The sequence below is a fragment of the Sabethes cyaneus genome, chromosome 3 (genome assembly GCF_943734655.1).
Source record: "Sabethes cyaneus chromosome 3, idSabCyanKW18_F2, whole genome shotgun sequence".
NCBI classification, from domain to species: Eukaryota; Metazoa; Arthropoda; class Insecta; order Diptera; family Culicidae; genus Sabethes; species Sabethes cyaneus.
This window is the reverse complement of record NC_071355.1, coordinates 49,899,880-49,921,311: the sequence shown is the minus strand read 5'-3', so window position 1 is coordinate 49,921,311 and position 21,432 is coordinate 49,899,880. Positions and strand designations below refer to the sequence as shown.

General features: G+C 39.4%; 1 protein-coding gene across 1 annotated transcript in view; it reads left to right on the top strand.

Moving 5' to 3' along the window:
• Positions 1-9,387: 9,387 nt before the first annotated feature.
• LOC128742471 (uncharacterized) overlaps positions 9,388-21,432 on the top strand; it is a 74,026-nt gene continuing 61,981 nt past the window's right edge. Inside the window, exon 1 of the mRNA XM_053838841.1 lies at positions 9,388-9,594. The gene's annotated coding sequence lies outside the window, so the exon portion shown is untranslated. The remainder of the gene's footprint in view (positions 9,595-21,432) is intronic.

Below are 21,432 nucleotides of genomic sequence, written 5' to 3'. Positions count from 1 at the left end.
GCCTTTGGTCATGCCGAATGTTCCGAGTAACGGAGAGCTACATAGTTGAGAATTTTCAGAGACTATGAGAGATACAAAACGATGGTTATATTGTTATTCAAAGGCGCACTCATTAAAAATATATTTGTGCTACAGTTTTAGCTTGGTCTATTGTTATTCTGCTTTGAAAATATTTTTAAAAATTTAAGCCAAAATATTTCGGAAGGGGGCAAGGCAAAGCACTTCGTATCAGCTGAATAGAGCCAATCATCTACCGCGAGAAAGCAGAAAGCGTTGTACGGAAGCCTGGTTCCAGACGCCCAATGGTACTGCGCGACCGAAACGCGCAGAAGAAGCTAAAATGGAAAACTAAGAGCAAGGTGGTCTCATCGTTCCGCACTTTGGGCCGGGCGATTGGAGCAACCGGCTGAACGGCGAAGGAGTACTTGGCCAGAATTGACATTTTTATGTGGAAGCGCCAGTCGAGGCTGACTGTGTCTGAGTAGCAGGCAATCACCCAGAGAATGGCAGAAGGTGCTGGTGAAAAAATCTTTTCGGCGAAGCACGATGTCGTAGTCATAGTGGGCGACGAAAACTGTTGAACACCAAGAAGGCCAGTGATGACGTCAAGTATCTTCGACCCAAAGTTCCCGAAGAAGATCCTTCTGTGGCTGGTGACCAGCGAGAAGAGAATGTTCAAGCCACTGTTCTTTCGTTCGGCGTTTCAGTGAATGCGAAGATACAAACATATAGTACGAAGAACCTACCGGAAGCTGCCGCATTCATCAACAAGTATCGCATGAAAGATGTGGTCTTTTGGGCGGAGCTGACCTCGGTCCATTATCCTAAGAGATTACCGGAGGAGATGAACCGGCTGAAGATAAGCGTGGTACAGACGATACAGCAATCTCCCAATGTCCCCCAACTGTAACCAATAGGAAATTTTTGGGCGAATCTCAAACGGAGCATTTACTTCAATAATTTTATTGCCAAAATAGAGAAGCAGCTGATCGTCAAGGCCACGAACGATGTAAATAATATGCCTTTGCCGTCTTACTTTTAAACGACTTTAGCGAAGGTTCCGGTGAACCATTCCAAAACCATCTGGTAGGGCGTCGAAATATAGTTATAGAAGGTTTAATAAACATAAGATTTCAGGAAAAATTGTCTCATTGAATTAGCTTTTGTTTTTTTTCATCGCCATCCTAAATTAGTTCTTTTTTTTCAATTTATAAGTTATGAGCAGCGAAGTATTGGATGTGGGGCGAATACGAAGAAATGAAAAACCTGGAGTGAACACTGATTTAGGAAACGAGGGGGTGTCAAATTGAGCTTTCGCCAAGGGCACCACAATGTCACGCTACGGCTCTGCTCCTAACCTCCGTTGCTGGGTCTACCCACACCTTATAACCACGTACTTATTATTGGAACCAGGTGTGAAGAACGAATTTCATAATAATAGGAGATACAAAAATATCTTAAGCTACTGTTACACCAGCGTTGCAATTATTAAATTAAATTATTAGCCAAATTTATTAGCACTTATCCTTCGATGACAATCTGTTAACGCACTGAATGCAAATGATCGTGTCATTACGACAGTGTTCTGATCCCAGTCCCAGTTATCTCTTGACCATCGCACCCTGCGGTAACATACGACGAATTGGTCGTAACTGTAGGATCGTAGTAAACTGTATAGCAATTGGTATCCTTGACTCCCTGTAACTAATACTGATCTATACCTATAAAGAAGGATTTCTGTCTGTCTGTCTGTCTGTCTGTCTGTCTGTCTGTCTGTCTGTCTGTCTGTCCGTATGTTCCTTATAGAATCGAAAACTACTGAACCAATCGGCATGAAAATATGCATGTAGAGGTTTTTTGGGGCTAGGAAAGGTTTTAGTGATGGTTAGAAACCCCTCCCCCCACTAAGAGGGGGGGCTCCCATACAAATGAAACACAAATTTCTGCATAACTCGACAACTAATCAAGCAAATAGAACCAAATTTGGCATGTGAGTGTTTTCGGTGACAAGAATTTATTCTATGGTAAATTGAGACCCCTCCCCTTTTTATAACTCCTCTCCTCTTTAAAAGGGGGGGCTTCCATACAAATTTCCTCATGACTCGAGAACTAATCAAGCAAATGGAACCAAATTTGGCATGTGAAGGTTTTCGAGGGCAAGAATATTTTCTATAGTAAATTAGGACCCCTCCCCAATTTAAGAGGGGGGGCTCCTGTACCAAAGAAACACAATTTTCCTCATAACTCGAGCAGTAATTAAGCAAATGGAACCAAATTTGGCATGTGGGTGTTTTTGGAGACAAAAATTTTTTCTATGATGAATTGGGACCCCTCCCCGTTTTAGGAAGGGGGGCTCCTATGCAAATGAAATGCAAATTTCCTCATAACTCGAGAATTAATCAAGCAAATAGAACCAAATTTGGCATGTGAAAGCTTTCTAGGGCATGAATATTTTCTATGGTGAATTAGAACCCCTCCCCACTTTAAGAGGGGGGGCTCCTATACAAACGAAATACAAATTTCCTCATAACTCGAGAACTAATCAAGCAAATGGAACCAAATTTGACACGTGGGTGTTTTTAGAGACAAAAATTTTTTCTATGATGAACTGGGACCCCTCCTCACTTTAGGAGGGGGGGGGGCTACTATACAAATGAAATACAAATTTCCTCATAACTCGAGAGCTAATCAAGCAAATGAAACCAAATTTGGCATGTGAAAGTTTTCGAGGGCAAGAATATTTTCTATAATGAATTAGGACCCCTCCTAACTTTAAAAGGGGGGCTCCTATACAAACGAAATAAAAAATTTCCTCATAACTCGAGAACTAATCAAGCAAATGGAACCAAATTTGGCACGTGGGTGTTTTTGGAGACAAAAATTTTTTCTATGATGAATTGGGACCCCTACCCACTTTAGAAGGGGGGGCTCCTATACAAATGAAATTCAAATTTCCTCATAACTCGAGAACTAATCAAGCAAATAGAACCAAATTTGGCATGTGGAGGTTTCTGGAGGCAAAAATATTTTCTATGGTTCCATCCCAACCTTAAGAGGGGGTGCTTCTACACAAATGAAATACAAATTTCCTCATAATTCGAGAACTAATCAAGCAAATGGAACCAAATTTGACATGTAAGTGGTTTTGGACGCAAGATTTTTTTCTATGGTGAATTGAGACCCCTCTCTTCTTTAGAAAGCGAGTTATGGCCCATCTCCCCTTTAAGAGGGTGGGCTTCCATACAAATGAAATGCAAATTTCCTCTTATCTCGAGAACTCATCAAGCAAATGGAACCAAATTTGGCATGTGGGAGATTTTGGAGTCTTGAATTTATTTTACGATAGTTAGAGACCTCTCATGGACATGGACTCTCATACAAATAAAACAGAAATTTTTGCGAAACTCAAAAACTAATCGAACTCGAGAAATTCGAGACCCTTCCATAAAACATTAGTCAATAACAAGACCACAAAAACTATCTATAGTAACACTAGATCATTCAGGACGAGACGGTCGCGAGTGTTGCCGGTGACCCGCCGTCGGAAGCACCGCCCACTGGGGGGCTTGCAAAACTCGAGATTGTGACAAAGATCATCCGAGATTCATGATTTATGTACAATACAGGTTAATTTGTGGCAATACGAAGTTTGTCGGGTCAGCTAGTTATAAATAAAATTCCATTCCGATTGGGACCACCAAGCAGTGAAGATTGGTTTTTCCATCTACATTATGGCGACGAAGGAAAAATTTGAAGAAGTAGGTAAAATACGTTGGCTAGGCAAATGGTGAGTACAATGTTAGTTTAACATAATTGGTATAATGGAACGCAAGGTTATTCCCATTGGATACCTGGTATTCCTAGGACTGGTTTCTGGTCACAAATATCATTACTGCTCTAGGCCAGTGTGATAATTTGATTTGAATTACCAGGACATGGAATACAGGTAGCAGGCCTACGTCATGGAATGACAAAGAAAATAAGAGATTTTGCAAGAAATCTCATGAACCATGGTCAAAGGAGAGCGGTTGCGATTACTGAAGTTGAAGAGGTCAGCTTCAGTTGATACTCTTGCTTCGGTAAGCCCTTCCTCGACTGATGGAAGTATGATTTGCAAGATACCAAGATTTATGGATTGGTTTTCATAATGAGGTTGAGTATTTTTAAGCAAGATACCAAGAGGTATGGATTGGTTTTCATACTGAAGTTGAGCAGAAAAGAAAAAAAAGTAACCTCTGCAAAAGATTCCGTTATACCAGGATAACTTATAAGTCCGGAAAAAAATTCCAGATTATTTTGACATTACACATCTAGAACTATACGATTAGAAAACGTCGGACGAAAATTTCTAATGTATCTCCGACTATAGTAAAAAAAATTAAATTTACACCTACTTTCAATCCGCAAGTGTATATGGTTAATAGGAGAGAAAGAACTAGATTACATTGGCGAAATATAAAATCTAATATTATATGTGATAGAGACGTAAATCATGCAACGAAAATTATTAGTCGAAGTCCTCTATTTGATCCAAATTTGATAACTCGGTAAGTGCTTTAATCGGACTCGAAGGATTCAACATATTCGTCAAACAAAGTTCAGGGAAAATCGTAAACGATCTAGTGGCCTTCCAATACCATCTCAGTAAGCGAAACAACTTATAGAACTAAACGTAGATCGAACTTCCTTAATGATTATAAGTTATACAATGTTATAATTAATTATAAGATTTATGAAAAGAGGGAGAGATTGTAGGATCGTAGTAAACTGTATAGCAATTGGTATCCTTGACTCCCTGTAACTAATACTGATTATAAATAAAATTCCATTCCGATTGGGACCACCAAGCAGTGAAGATTGGTTTTTCCATCTACAGTAACGCATGCCGTAACATTGCCGGGCCCGTGAAGCTACTCCTGATTCGCCATCTTGCACCGATCGCACTTCAGCGAACCATTTCGTTTTTCATGGTATTATTGGCAAATTTACTCGCACCCGCCTTACCTAAAGCCGGTCTAACATATATTGGCACTGCTTCCATTCATTTTGTAGATTGTATAGTATTACCATTGGTGTTGGTTTATGTTGTTTCACTCCGCATAAACTGAGCAGAATAAAATGATTAGGCGTAAGAGCTTCAACGTGCCACAAAAGACGATCAATAAGACTATCGCAGTGGCCTTTTAATCCCAATGCCCTTCTGGCATACAAAAAAGAGTGCGTAGAAGCTGGTGTATTGAATTTACACTGCGTATTGGCATTTGTGTAAGTTATCACGAGCCCATTATTAATCGCCTTAATCTGATCTGCAAGCACCCGACTAGTACCTACAAAATTCTTAACCGTTAACCGTGAAGATCTGTAGAGGTGCTCCACGTCTTGCTACAAATCTTGTAATGGCCAGTTTCCATGATTCCGTTGTCATAGAACTTACAGCCTACTTTTAATCTGCTTACGGTCTATTTTAAACACATGTACCAAAGTAATCAATCTCGACGTGGGTAAACGGCCGCACACTTTAAGGTAAATTAAATAAAGTAGAAAAGCATAATTCCTCCTTGCTACTGAAAATAGATTAGTCTTTAACACTAGATATACTAGACCAGTCATTTTGACTGGTCATGCAATTTCAATTTGAAATTTCTACAACATATAACATTTGCTTTTAGAAACGATGTTATGACTTTGTAGCTATAAGCAGAGAATACATTTTATGAACTTAATGTTACTTTATATATAGTAGTAACAAATATAATTTTTGTTTTTGCCAGTTATATAAGCACCAGTCAAAATGACTGGTGCGAGATTCTATGAAGAAATGTAGCATTTCGGGAGAACGGTGAGTCCGAAGCATGAAATTATTCAATGAAGTGCCGTTCCTAATGGTTCTTGGTCATTTTTGTAGAGTTTTGTCGAGAGTCGGTCCTTTTCGGCGGTTCTATTCTTCAACTGACCGATTTCTCGCCGGATCTCTTTGAGATTGGAAGTCGAAACGCCCATGGGTTCTCATACGTTGACGTTTGCTCCATTTCCTTTTGCTATATCAGCAAATGAGATTCCTATCAAAGAACTACTTCCACTCACCAACCACCTCGCGCTCGTTTGTGGCCAGGTTTCCATGCTCGTTCCTACACATGTCAGGTCGTGGTGTGTATCCTTTATGAGATCGGTTGATCTTCTCATAGAACTTTTGCATGTTACTAGCCTGAAATAGTGGTTCTAGCTCTCCTTCTGGCGTTTGGCGGCCTCACTGATGGGTGAACGTATCCTGCTCCATTTATTTTCGAGAGTCGAAGCACCTGGCCACAGAGGAAGGCGCATAGTACGCGCGTAGTTCTCAGCACCTTGCGGGTTGTCTAATTACCGAATGTTTAACCGTGGAGGGTGGCTTTGTCGTGAGGAATATACCGTCGATAATTTTGAGCGCACGTGTACTGCTACTAGGTAATGATCTGAGTCGATATCCGTACCCCGTAGGGAGTAGGTGATGTTCGAGAAAATCCGGCCTTCGATGAGAATATGGTCGCTAAGGTTCAATGTCAGTTGGTCAGGTGATCTCCTGGTGGTTCTATGCGGGGAAAGAATGTATTTGTGATCCCCAGGCCTCGGGAAGCTGCAAAGTTGATGCATCGCTGGCCGTTATCACTATACAATGCTTCCCTGTCGATCTGAGCGTTCATGTCCCTACTGACGATGGCATCCCATGGCGAGCAGCTATCGTATGTTGCCTCCAGCTGGACATAGAACGCTTTTTTCTCGTCGTCGGGTCTACCTTCGTGTGGCCAGTGCACATTTATGATGGTGTAGTTGAAGAAGCGGCTTGTTACCCCCAACACAGATATCCTCTCGCGATCCTGCATTCTGCCCATCACTACGAAGCCCGTTCCCAGCTCGTTGGTTGCTCCACCGTTCTGGCGAAATTGGACCTTGCCGCCACGGATCCCCCACAGGCCAACCGCCTTTGCGACAGTAGTACCACAATGTCGAACTTTTGCGGTTCTAACTGAACGAGCAACATCCTGTTGCCATCCACGAAATTTAGTGATTTACAGTTCCAGGTAGGAAGCATCGATTCCAAATCCTTGTTTCATCGCCTTTGTCCATGCTAAATGTTTCGAGTTGAATTTTCTTGATTTTTCGTAATATTTTAGATATAAAAAGTTTGCCTTACTAGGGCTATGCTGCCGAATCTCATGATTGGGTTGCCATCGTATATTGCCGAGACAAGACAGTGCCTCCTTCCCTGTCAGTATATGACCTTAGTTTCCACCAGGGTTGGTCATCACATCTCCGCTAAGATTTCTCGTATTCCGGCTGGTAGGGTTATCAACCTATTTTGGACCCCAACTGTAGCTGCACATAATTTGGACACTTACAGCGAAATCAGATGGAAGTGTCCAAATTAGGTACAGCTGCAGATGAGGTCCAAAACAGGTTGATGAGGATGAGGATGAGGTCCAAAACAGGGCCTACCACGAGATGGTCGGGATAGAAGTTGCTGGATAAGAGGCTAAGGACCACTATGGGGTCTGTGTTGCACATTATTCAGTCGTTCACCAACCGTTTCTTATCCACCAGTAATTTTGACTGGTTTTGGTTCAAATATGTATATTTAAAATGCTGGTATATCTAGTGTTAAAGACAATATAATTTACTGACTTGAAAGAATTTAGTAAATTCTGAAAAACTACAAACATTTTGTGCCTTTTTCTAAACAAAAGCCAACCATATGTAAATGTTTTGATTTAAACGGAAAAAACTATCATCCCAACTGCAGATTTAGCTCTTATAAATTGAGCAAATCATGCTGATAATCAAGTTTCATCATTTAAGAATCAAGTAACCCACTCTCGCTTACCTTATTCGTTTCTCACAAAAAACTCACTCTTCGAAACACCGTGCTCGGCACCTCCCGCATTATCAGCTCCCGGTCGACCTCGCGCAGCGACCCCTAAAGCCCGAAGAAATAGCAGCACAAAACGGAAACACCAACAACCGAACGAACGTCCATCCCGATCTCGGATCGGATCCGATCCGATCGTCATTGGACCCGTCATCGTCATCGTCATCGAGCAGAGCAGGTCCGGTCCAACCAATCCGAATCGCTTTGCACTGTTGTTCGACGGCTCGCTCGTTCGTTCCTCATTTGTTCGCTCGCACCACACCGCACCGCACAATCCACTATCTCACATTCGAGCATACGATGTTGTTGAAACGCATACCCTTCTCTCATTCTCGCCAACCGCCTCACCCATATGCTAGGCGTCGTTGTTGTCGTTGTCGATGGTACAAACCAGTCAGTCAGTCAGTATCGGGCTTAGCTATGATGCGCGCGCGACTTAAATCTTACGCCGCCGCTGTTGGATCGAACTCTCGACGATAGATTAGATTTGGTGATTTCGTGTGTGTGTTTCGTTTATTTTTTATTTTCGTATAAATGTAAATTCACTCGTTATCACGGATTACAGTAAACGCCCCTCGTTGATATTCTACAATTCCGCAGTAGTAGTTCCTTTTTCAAAACAAATTAAAGTGATTTCAACTAACCCGGACTAAGTGACAGCAACTACAAGGCTTTATCCGGCACTTCAAGTTCAAGGCAGGAGTAAAGTTTCGCACTTTGCTCCGCGAACTGAACCACGATCATCGGCGCAATCAGTGAAGTGTGTGAATGAGAAATGTGTTTCATTTTCTCCTAATTGCATATCGCAGGAAAAGTGCGAAGAAAGCGTGAAAATTGTACGCTGCTGCATCGAATCCGGTATATGTACATACAGCCTAGCAGTAGCATAAGCCCGGAAAGGAAAGGGGTGGAATAATAATAAAATTGCATGCGGTGTTGATCACGATTGCCCCGCCGTTCCGCATAGAGCACTCCTTTCGCTCGGTGTTTGTGATATGTATTTTTATTTTTGTTTTTGCTTTTCACTGGTTCCGAAGAAGTGCCATAGCTCTAGCCTAACCCGGCCTAGCCAAGTGGAGCGATTTTTAGGATGCTGCCAATAGGAATAGTGAAGCGCTCAAATGGTGAGTGAAACGAGTGTTTTGGCGAATAAATGAAAAAAAGAAGCATATATCGAGAGTGATGGTGTGTGTAGCCTAGCAGAGGGCGATAGTGGAAAATCAAAAGCTATATCTTGACATAGATTTCAAGTGAAACTCGTATGTAAGTAGCAAAAAAAATAAAAGAAGAGTGATCATAGCCAGCAGCCCACAGCGAAAATAGGAGTAAAAGTTTCGTCATTCCGTCATCGTCCGTGAGCACAAGCACAAAAAAAAGAACTGGCAGGAGGATGTTGCAGCAATCAGAAGCCCCTTGAAAGCTACGTCATACCGTTCTGGTGCACCGTGCGCCAGCCAGTGTGTGCCACCGAGTTTGGCGCTCTGCCCAACAGCGTGTGGATTGCGAATTTTCAAGTCCTTGTTGGAACCGGCAACCGGTCTAGCGCTGCCGCTGAAGGACTTGAAAGGAATCGACTTGACACCTATTGAGTGGCAGTGGAGAGACGACGGTGAAAAACAGAAAGACACCGATATTGAATCGAGGCATCGGGCGCGCTTGGTTCGCATAATATATGCATGATACAACAGCAGGTATGACGAGAATACGTGCGAGATTTTCATAAACGGAAATAAATCCTTGATCGTGAGAATTGGCGCAAATTAACATTAACGAATTATTCATGAGGGAGAACTAAATTTGCTGAAGATGATACCTGACGTGGGCCCGGAATTCGTTTACTGTGTGGTACACTCAAGGTGTTTTTTCTTATGCGCAAATTGACAAGCACTTAAATTGATGGTTTTTTGATGGCTGACAAACATATTTAAACGTTAATTACGGTTTGCGTTTGCTATTATCGATATGATTTTAGTGTGTGTACGATAATATCAAACATTTGAGTGTTTATTTGGATTGGAATTTTTAATTTTATGGAAAAAATGAGACAAACACACATTTTGTAATATAAAGTTCTTGAACCCGTATTTTTTAGACATCCAATTATGAATCCGATAATTTTGGCAAACATTTTAATTGTCATTTTTCGTTGTTGGGCATTTTATTGTTATTTTTTATTATTGGGCATATTTTCCATATTGTTTTTTTACTATGAAAACTCTCAAGAATATCGAAAATATATGAAAAATGTAATCGACAGTTTTCGAACGAAAATTTATAAAATTACTAATATTGATCACATATATTTAAACTAGCAGCAGCCCGCGAGCGTTGCCTCACGTCTAATTGAAAACGAATCGGTGGTACTCAACCAAATTTTCTACAACTTCGACGAAAATCACTTTTTTGCTGTTATAATCTAGATTCACTACAACGGAGATAACCTGCCAGTATGACCAAAACGCCTAAACGTGCAAACGCCAACCACTACATGCAACTACATTAAGGCTCGCGCAGAATTGATACTTTATGGTTGCGGTTGCATATATCTGACAGATAATCTGTCAAATTGTATAGGAGAACTGTCAGATTTACACAAACGCTACCGCACAGTACCAATTTTGCGTAAGCCTTAACCACAGAACAGAAGTGGAAGTCCGAACGATTCGGCGATCAAAACTGGTAACAGTCTTTTTTGTTTTCATTTTTCTTTGGGAAGGTTTTCACATTGAAGCGAATAACAGCAATATAGGCAGAACGCTCGCTGCCAATCGCAAAGCAGCTTTCGCATGCTTTCGTGTGCATTCGTATGCGTTCGTGTGTTTTCGTGGAAAAAAGTGACTCGCTACCGCCAGGTTCGCTAGTATCTGTAGAAAGTAGCATGTACCTGTTTGGATTTCTACTTCCACTTCTGTTCTGTGCCTTAACTGAGCTTGTCATGACTGTAAACTGACATAATTAGTTTAAGTCTTCGCTTATTCTGTGCTGAAACAAGCTATAAATCTTCCACACGATTATGAAGAACGTGCTACTCGAGCGACAAGTCCTGGTACTCAGATACTCCCGGGTGATAACCAGGGTACTAACATCTATGCATCGTTTTATCCCGAAAATTGTTTTAGTCATTCTTTTTCGGGCCCTCAACAAATCCTCCTCCGGATAAGAGAGGTGCTCTCGTGAGTCATGTAAAACATTTAGTGAACGAGCTACGATTCTTGCAAACGAAAGCACGGCGTTTTGTCAGGGATCTGGTTTTGGTTACAGACAAAATAAGACGCTTATAATATTAGAAGATTCCGAAAGCAGCCCAATATGTTAATCGAGAGTCAGGCCTGTAATCAAATCTTTCTACTTGATAAGATTTCTAAGAGTGGATAAAAGGCTGTCAAACCCGGCAACCCTATTGGCACAGTAAAAATTTTACTAACAGCAATTTCTCATATATAACGGTTAGGAGCATTCGGTCTTGTCTCTCATTAGGCATACGTAGCTTGACATCGATAAATGTAGACTAATATGAATTACCAATATTTTATGTGTGGTTAGTAGAAAAACACGAAATGGTTGGAGCCATAAGTCCAATTAGTTAACAATATTAATACCAATTACCGTTCCCTAGTCTGATGGCCAGAAACAAGGAAAAACATTAACTCAATTCCTGTTTGACCAATTTAATTTGGTTTTCAAAGGTAAACCTTTTAAACCTTTGAATGTAATTTTTCCTGCTACCCCAGGTAGTATAGTTGAATGTGTAAAAAACAAGCTTAATACATCTTGAAAATTCAGAGGAGTTATGTACAAGACACGACCGCAAAGTTGACGTAGGATTACATTGGTCTGGTAGTTGCATGATTTTTGTAGATGGACATACTTTGGTTCACAAAATCGAACTTTGTGATAGGAAAGTTATCGAATAATGTCACGCTATATATGCTGTAAGCGTCAGCTAAGATTTAAAAATCCATAGCCTCTGAAGTCCATTGCCTGCAAACTGATGTTTAATTATTGCATCATCACTCGTATGCAGTCAAAATTTAATGATAGTAAACAAATGCTTTAAATGTTTTATAAAATATCGTGAATGCACCAGTCGCTGCGCACTAGGTGGTATTAGCTAGCCGATAAGCGTTTTAAAATACAAACACTATACAGGGTGTAAGGTAGCTTAGTGCAAATATCTCAGGGGATGACAGAAAACCACATTTGACGAAAAAAATCCTTTTTCGCATAGGGTTAAATCTCTTAACTCTTTTAGTTTCATTTCAATTTGATTTTAAACGTAACGTGTTGAGTATTGAATTGGTGTCTGAATTCATACATTACGCATAGCACAGTAGAACACCGCGTGCGACGGACGCGGTCTGATACGTATGAAAAACAACAACAGCAGTAAGGCCATTGCAAATTATTTTTAAAGTTTTTGCAACCCTCCTCCCCTTGGAAATTTGCTTGAAAAAACGGGGAGCAAAAAATAATTTGTAGGATATATGTTAATTTTTTTTCTATAAAATCAATTGCCTGTGGTCTCTACAGCCTAAAATACTCGAAAAATTTGTGTACGAGTGGAGTTAACGCTTCTAGCACGAAACAGAAATGGAAACTCAAACAACGGAATTTCTGAAAATCGGCAAAAAAATTTGTTCCATTTTTGTCTTTCTTTTCGTAGGTTTTTGCGAGGAAAATAATAATGTCTATATGAAAAGCAGGAATAGATTTGGTTTTCACATTTAAACTTTAAGTAAAAATGCTTATGTATATTTTTTTTGGTGGAATAAAAAAAAATCTCTTTGTTTTTTGGCCCCCCTTTCAGTTACCCATTACCCGGAGGGAAAAAACTTTATGAAATATTTGTAATGGCCCTACTATGTTTTCTATAAATTGAGGGCTGCCTATACTTTTACTAGCATTATCTTACAAAACTCAAGCCGCTTAGGTTTATCCGCCGGCAGCAACGCTGTAGTTTAGAAAGGATGCATTTTTACCTGGTACAGCACGCTCCACATCGTTTAGTGTGACACGAGGCTGTACCGTATGTCTGCGTCCTGCGCATGTCTTGGGATCATTTCCCACAATCCGCAAAACTTAATCAATCGGCGACGCCACTTGCAGATGCTGCTCTCCTCGAAGCCTCATTGAAAACAACACTTCTTCTCGGAAGCGGCAGTGTGTTGCTGTAAATGTCCATGAAGACTTCTGGAGCTGTGTTTACTTACTTGCATTAAGCAGCCAGCCGAGCAGTGACTGTCCACAAGTTTTTCCGGAAAACGCATTTTGATGCTGCAAACGATTCCTGAAACATCCTAAAGAGACCCGAAAAGTCTGTTTCGTTGTTGTTTTCTATACGCATCAGACCGTCTGCTATGCGTGATGTAAGAATTCGTGCAGTTTACAGATACTGATTTGCGTTAAAAATTAGATTACAACGACATTAAAAGAGAGGCGTTTCACGCCAAAGAACGAATTGTACAACGGTACCAGAGCTTTAAATTGGCAAAATTGGCAGATAAAATCAATCAACTTTATCTCACCTGTTCGGGAGAAATTTGATAAAACGCCTTAAGATATACTTATTTTAAAGCTTTTTGTTTCTGGAAAGTTACTAAATTTTGTGAAGTAGGTTTGAGGGCAACTTTCAATGTGAAATTTTCTCAATTTTCTAATAAAAGCAACAAAATTGATCTAGTTAGCATACTTTTTGTATTTGAAATTTCATGGGGGTATGGTTGATTAATGTTCCACTTTTATATAAGTATGATGAAAAAACAGGTATACCTTCATTAATTGGTCAGTGTGAAGTCAGACCGAACTAAGTGACAAAGTTCTGATTTCGATAAAACGAAGTCAAAGTTTGCTACTCTGTGTTGTTTGAAGCTACCAATCGTTCGAAATCATCGCATATCTCTGGTTGTTTGCAACATTTATATAATCTGATTAAAGTAAAATATAGCTTAGGAAATCCTTGATCGATTGCTGTCAGTAACTCATTTTTTTAAATTTTGCGAGATGGTCCGGTCTGTCTCAACACCAATGTCCGACCAATTTAAGAAATTTAAAAAGAAAAGTTTTTATTGTGAAACGGGCAAGAATAAACAAGATTTGTGATTATTATTGTTCTTCTTATTCCTACTCCTAAACATTTTCGCAGTTTGCCTATGGCGTATTGTATTGTGCATTTGATGGTCGTTTGGGCCTGTGGAGCAAAGTGATCGTACTGAAAATGGAGGAGAAAATTTCATCCCATACCTATCAGTAAATTGCAACATTAAACAACAGTTGTTTAGTAAAAACGGAAAAATTGCTACATTTTTTAAGAAATTTGTTCTGAATTGGGAAAGCTATTAGCTTTCAGAATAATTTTTCTTTCATTAGGCTTATACAAATTTGGAAAAAATTTTATGTCCTGGTCTCGAAATATTGTTCAAGGGGGGGGCAAGAAAAAAATAATAAAATCGAACCTTCAATACCTAAACAAAGGAGAAGAAACCAGTGTATATTTTTCCAGATTAATAAAAGCTCAATACAAAAAAGTCGTACAGTACTTAAACTTTAGTTCAAACCAAAACAACTTTCAAAAAAAAATTTCCCATCAAATAAAGTAAGTATTCTGGAAGAGATGAAACAACCTGAAAATAGTGGAGTACTACAGGATCACCTTAGAGAGCCATAAGCGTGTAACTTGACCTGCATTTGAATTTTGTTTTTTACTTGCGTGTCACTCGGTTAGTTACCTTGTATTTTAGAATAATCCAAATCTGTGTCACTTACTAGTTCAGAACTCGGTAACCACGAAATAGTATCGGAATCTAATCTTCTCGTAAAAATGGCAATTTGAATTCCTAAAACTTTTTTACTTGGAACGCATGTGCTATGCTACTGACATTTTTTAAGAAAAAAAATCTCTGACACCATTCACGTTTGCAACCGCTTGTTTCTTGGTCGACCTTTTAGTCATATGAATATCAGCCTATTCCTCAGCTGATGCTGGTTCTCAAAAATAACGTGTTTATCTTTGATATATTAAGGATGCAAACGCTTCACTATCAGAAGCGATTGTCATTGTTTGACTAATAGCATTTGTTCAGTCCGGTGCTGCACTTCGGATGAAGTCCAGTACTGTGCTTAGAGTTGTTTTCCAAATACAGGGCTTCTAACAGCCCTCTTTCGAAGAACCTTGATCTTTAATTGAAAAATGCCGGACATCGGCAAAACAGGTGTTCCGAGTCTTTTTTTTTGTGCCACAGAATCGACATATATCACCTTGCAGTTTTCCCATAATATGATGATGATAGCGGTTTGGACAAAGTTCTGTTATAAGATCAGTATAAAAGTAATCTTTCTTCGAAAGCTCTAGGATTTTGCGAACTATTGAAATGTTTGGCGAGATAAACTGTTTCGACTGTCTAGCAATGAAAGTGTTATTCCAATTTAATTCCACTTTCGTACATTTCCATAATAAAGCTCAGTAAAAAAGCAATATAACTTAACATGACTTGATTTGATGTAATGGTCGGGGCCACCGTCGATCCCAATGATAATCACAACATGACAATAGTCAGAAAAGTTTCGAACAGTTCAGTGACATCCTTTCTGCATGCGTCCAATGCATGGTAAAAAATTGTATCTTTAAGTTTTTCGTCCCTTATATCCAAAATTAGGGTAGGTACAAGGACACTACGGAATAAAACGATCAACTTGGAGCCCCGAAAGCACCGAAAGCTGATGTTCCGAAATGTGTAATTTGTTGTATTTCTATTTTAATCTTAGCTACTACCTATGACAGCTAAATATAATCCCACAGCCATTCGGAATATCTCCGTTAAAAGTGGTAGCAAATTTCACTAATACATTGTTTAGTTGATTGATGCCTCAATCTAATTCGGTTCTTTTGAAGCAAGGATAGCAATTAAAATGGAACAAAATTTAAAATAAATGGAGCCAAAAGTCAAGCACAATAATCGCCTGTGACTTGTAGCAAGAATCAGAAAGCATAGATGGTGTAGGATAGTTGATCGAGTCTAACGGGATAATTACTTCAACTTTGCATGAATTGGGTAATTTAGAGATGTTAACTTGTTGAATTGTAAAAATCTGCTCACCATTAAAGAATGCAACATTATTGCACTTTATTTTTTTCGCCCCTTCAAATTTCGAAAATTTTTGAAGGGGGGGGTGACATAAACTTTTTTTCAAATTTGTATAAGCCTTACGCTGCACAGTGGTCCAATCAGCGAAATACGTGATCGTGTGATATTGCGCCAAAATGTGAAGTTGTTCGCAAACAGTATCTTTAGGAACATTTCTTGGTATAATAAGCCCCTTCTTGTGAGAGAAATCTTTGGGTGATTAATTCCCTTAAAAGTGAGAAAAAAAATGTATTTTCTCGTACATTCGAGATACCGGTTTTGGTACTTTCGGCAAAGTTGTAGTAAATATTAATGCAAACTACTTTGTCAAAGACACCATACTTGTATCTCTTCATGGAAATTTATCTATGAAGCTTTATTCGTGGACAAACCCTTCAAAACAGTTTTTAAACCCTGAATTATTCTGGTTAACATTTACGTGTTTATAGTGTTCCAGAAAGTTGTTTATCCTGCTAAAATCAACGTTTTTGTAGAACATTATTATAAGTGATTTTCTGCAGTTTCGGAGATTTTGCGCATTTATGATGAAAAATAGTACTACTTTGAGCTTAAATATTTACCAAGGTAGCAAATGGTGACAGATCAAACAACGCCTACTTAAAAGTACAACAAAAAACCTTTAAAAGCAAGTGTCAATTGACTGTATCTGTTTGTATCCTCAAAAGTTGTAGTTGTTTTAAAAATCCATCACAGTCATGTTTATAGAACAATTAAAATGTACTTCGGATGCATGAAACGCCATTTTGTTAATGTTGACAATCTCTTTCTAACAAGTCGCGTAACCAACCATTTTTTCGCCTATTTTCGAGTCGAAAATGAATGTAGACTTAAAATTATTTGACGTAATTAATAAGAGAAAAGCTTCCAAATAACCAACTTAAGTCTATTTTGTTCAATACCTTCGATTGATGTATTTTCAAAAGATCGCACCCATAACGGGCTGGTACCAAATGGCCGAATCATAAACCGTCGAATCACGAATGGCCGAAATGCAAATTACCGAATTTCAACAACAGTCACAGAAGACCGAAGTTTCTCAGAATGCCTAAATAACTATTTAATTAGAAAACACGAATTGACAACCAGTTAACAATTAACCTTACTCAAACAAAAAATAAAATAAGCAACACATCTTTTTATTGTACTTTTAAGTACGAGTTGTTTGATCTACCACCATTTGCCACCTTGGGAAATATTTAAACCCAAAGAAGTATTATTTTTCATCAAAAAAAGCTGAATATCTCCGAAACTTCAGAAAATCACGTATAATAATGTTCCACAAAAACGTTTATTTTAGCAAGATAAACCACTTTCTAGAACACTATGAACACGTAAAAGTTGACCAGAATAACTCAGGGTTTAAAAACTGTTTTGAAGGGTTTGTCCACGAATAAAGCTTCATTAATAATTTCCGTGAAGGGATACAAGTATGGAGTCTTTAACAAAGTGGTTTGCATTAATATTTACTACAACTTTGCCGAAAGTACCAAACCTGTATCTCGAATGTACGAGAAAATAAATTTCGTATCTCACTTTTAACAGAATTAATCACCCAAAGATTTCTCTCACAAGAAGGGTCTTGTTATACCAAGAAATGTTTCTAAAGACACTATATGCGAAAAACTTCACGTTTCGGCGCTACATCAAACGATCACGCTGATTAGACCACTGTGCGCTGGCCTGAATCTAAATCTTGAAATAGTACCATGCGATAACGCGTAGTTCTACGACAAAAAATACACAACTGAGAAAAAAGTGAAAGCTCAAAAGAAAAGACTATCTGAGTACGTCAAAACTTTAGACTAATTTCATTTCATTACATCATTCTCCCGAAGGGGGATGGTGTGACGGACACGAAAAGCACGCTGTCAGTAACAGTATTAAGTCAAACCTCAACAGCATTTATGAGAAATTATCGTTCGCTCGGTTGCCTCTTTCCAGTGTACTCATATTGCATCATTTTGGCAAATATAGAATATAAATTGTAAAAGCGAATTCTTGACGTAAGACTGCGTATTTTTTTATAAAATCCAACGTGGCGACCAAATCCAAGATGGCTGCCAATTGTTTTCACTTCGTTCATAAGCCCTATCTCTCCTCTTTACAAAACCGTATCGTTTGTAGTTTGTTTCTTAGCAAATTTTGGAAACATCACAATAATTATATGAAAATTGTGAACCTAGCTACACATAACTGGTAATTTTATTCAGATAATGTCATTACACACCAAATTTTATGAATGTTTCTTGTAGCATTTTTTCTCAGCTTTCTAATGGTGGTCTTAAAATGAAAATCGGTTGGGGAACTCATGGTGAAAATGGCAATTATTGGATAAAATCCAATATGGCGACTAAATCCAAGATGGCCGCCAAAAAATTTTTACTCCATTTGAAAGCCCTGTTCTCCTTGTTTACAGAACTGGGCCATTTGTTAGTTGTTTCATGGCAAATTTATGAAATATCACATGATATAGATCTCAAGGTTTGCTCGAAATTCAACTTTTTTTGAAACTATTAAACCCCTTGACGAACAAGGGGTTCACTATTTCGAAGTATTAAAATTGATAATGGTTAAAAAATAACAATTACAATTTTTTAACCATTATCAATCAATTAAGCGCCAAAGTTCCAATATTTGAAGACCTCGTGTCAGTAGTGGCCACGTTTCAGCGAGAATTATCTGATATCTTTAAAAAGAGTAAATATACAGGACTGTATACAGGAAAAAACACGAAAAAGGTTGCTGTTCCCCTCTAGTTGGATTATATCATCATTATTTATTAGACGTAGTCAAGCAATAATGAAATAAAGTAATATGAGCTATATTTTTGAGTTCTTTTAGTGTGCTTCGATATAACGTACAACTTGAAAATGAAATGTACGTTATATCGAAGTTACCCTGTATTCTGAATCTGTTGAGGCACATTTAAAATAACGTGATTTGCACATTGTATTGTATTGTAATGTATTTATAAAGTGCAGGTTTGTTTCTTAAAGCAAATGGTTATAAACGTCCTTCAAAACCTGACCCTTCTTTATCGACAGACTTCGCATCCGGTTATTAGAGTATTGGAAAATTACGGGGATAGTGCAAAGATCCCATTAACTCTGTAGTGGCAGTCGCCCAGTCGAGATTCGGACATACGATGAATGGCTTGTTAGGCCAGCATCGTACCCCGGTTTGTTTCTTGCAACTATCAAATCGAAAACAGTTGGGCTCATATTTGCCCTACGGTACTTAGACTTACCCACCGACACCGGTAGTCCTCTACTGTATTCATATTAGAAGAAAAATGCAACTTTGTTCCATTTTTTTTGCTGCGTAACTACCTAATATACTATCGAGGAAAGCAATTATAATCCACTCAAAAATTTATAAAGACTGACATGCATTTCATCAGTCAGTCAGGATCGATACTGAGAAACTTCACTACGTAAGGTTATTGTTCACAAAAGCCTTTACAACGAGCATTTACGCATCAAAAACCCGTTTCACGGTGTATCATTTAGTTATTACGCAACATTGCTATCAATTTGGCATACAGAAGCCCTTGGCCGGTCGGTGGTGGGGATCGCCGTGGATTCCGCGCAACCACTCCGCCGTGTCATAATCAAAATCAGGTTAACGACTGAGCATACCGAAGCAATCGAATCGGATAATCAGACGTTATCAAATGTTCAATTTTACAGGTCCGAAAGTGGAATTCCGTTTCTGTACGCAGGCTACTATCACAACACAAGGCGGGTGCAGCGTTCGAGTGACAGCAAAATGGGGGTAATCAAATTCCTCCTCAATCTCTTCTCTGCTACTCTCTCCGTCTGCTTCCATCTATCAGCCTCCTTCCGTATATCTTCCGTAACATGTGTTGCCATAACCGGGTGTCCACCTCATTAGTAATTCAAATTTCGGTTTCGTTGACTCGAACAATCTGGTTCCTTTAGAAGGAATTTTTTATTAGGTCCGCTGGATCGAAAGCTTCACAACCCACCTTATCAGCGGCAAAGGTTTAGCATCCGTGCAAAACAGTAGCAGCAATCAGCCTCACTTTGGCGTTGAGTCAACGAAAAAAATTTCGTAATTTGTCGCACTGTTCGGTAAATGAGCGTACGTCAGGATGATGCGATTGCTTCGTACGATCCGTGTATTACATAAAAAGCGGATTTTCGACCAGCCCAAACAGCATCCACCAGCCAGCGTCATCTTCATCATCAACGCCGCGCCGTCCGTCGCGATCATTAGCATCATTCATTGCCGTCACTATCCGGCGATACCGGCCCGGCGGCGACACAGTCTGCCACAGCACAGCAGCAGAGGCGACAAACTATCCGGTTACGGGGCGAACGCGAGGGCGGCCGACCATTCGGACCGGTTTAAATCGTCGATGATGATGGTGGAATTCGAGCAGATGCATAACACACCAACCATGTGATATGCCGAACGGTCCAATCCTACTGTATATGTAGGTCCGATCGGAGGGGTGATAAATAAGTCAGATGACAGGCTGAACAAGGTTGAGAAACAAAACTCCGAGAAACAAACAAACAAACAAAAAATGTGTCCAGTGTGTATGTGTGCTGGCTGTGCCTGTGCGTGTGTTTATTTGGAGACGAACACCAAAAAACGCAACAAGTTGACAGATGTACGAAATTCACAGTGTTTGTGTTTTTTGGCGGGTGATTCTCTGTTGTTGATGTGGAAAAACGACGACAAGCCGAGAAATGCAGAAGGTTGCGTGGTTTCTAAAAGATTCCGGTTGAGATATGTCTGTTTAGCGTTAACTTTTTGACGATCACCAGATCGGACAGCAGATTAATACAGTTTTCTACCGGGGTGCTCTGTATTCTACCAAAAAAGATGCTAAAAGTCTCAATCTTATTTTTAGCCGTGGAAAACTCTATTATTAATAACTATCACAGTTTAGTGACTGACTCAAGAGCGCAATTTCTTGAATGGGATTATATACATCGCAAAATTATAACTGTTAAAAACATTGTTAAAATTATGAAACATTCATTTGATGGAAAATTCCTTCATCTACGTTCCAGGTACGGCCTTTTACCTGTTGTAAATTTACGGCCGCTGGCGACGAACCCTCTCATTAGTGCGCGGAGAACTGATGGCATACAAGAAAAATTGTTCTCATTTGCACTGTCTGCCTCATTCCGGCGATGATTAATATCATTTTCAATCCCGTTGGTGGTGGGAAACCAGCATATATTGCTGTTGCTGCTGTTGATTGTGAAGAGGAATCTGAAACAATGGGAGGTACACCCATCATGAATGGCTTCTTAATTAAAATCCACGAATGCAGCGTTTCCTGTACCTACCTACTAGCTAGCATCGACCTCTACGACGAGGTGCAAGCAAAGGCGCTTGACCTGAAGAATA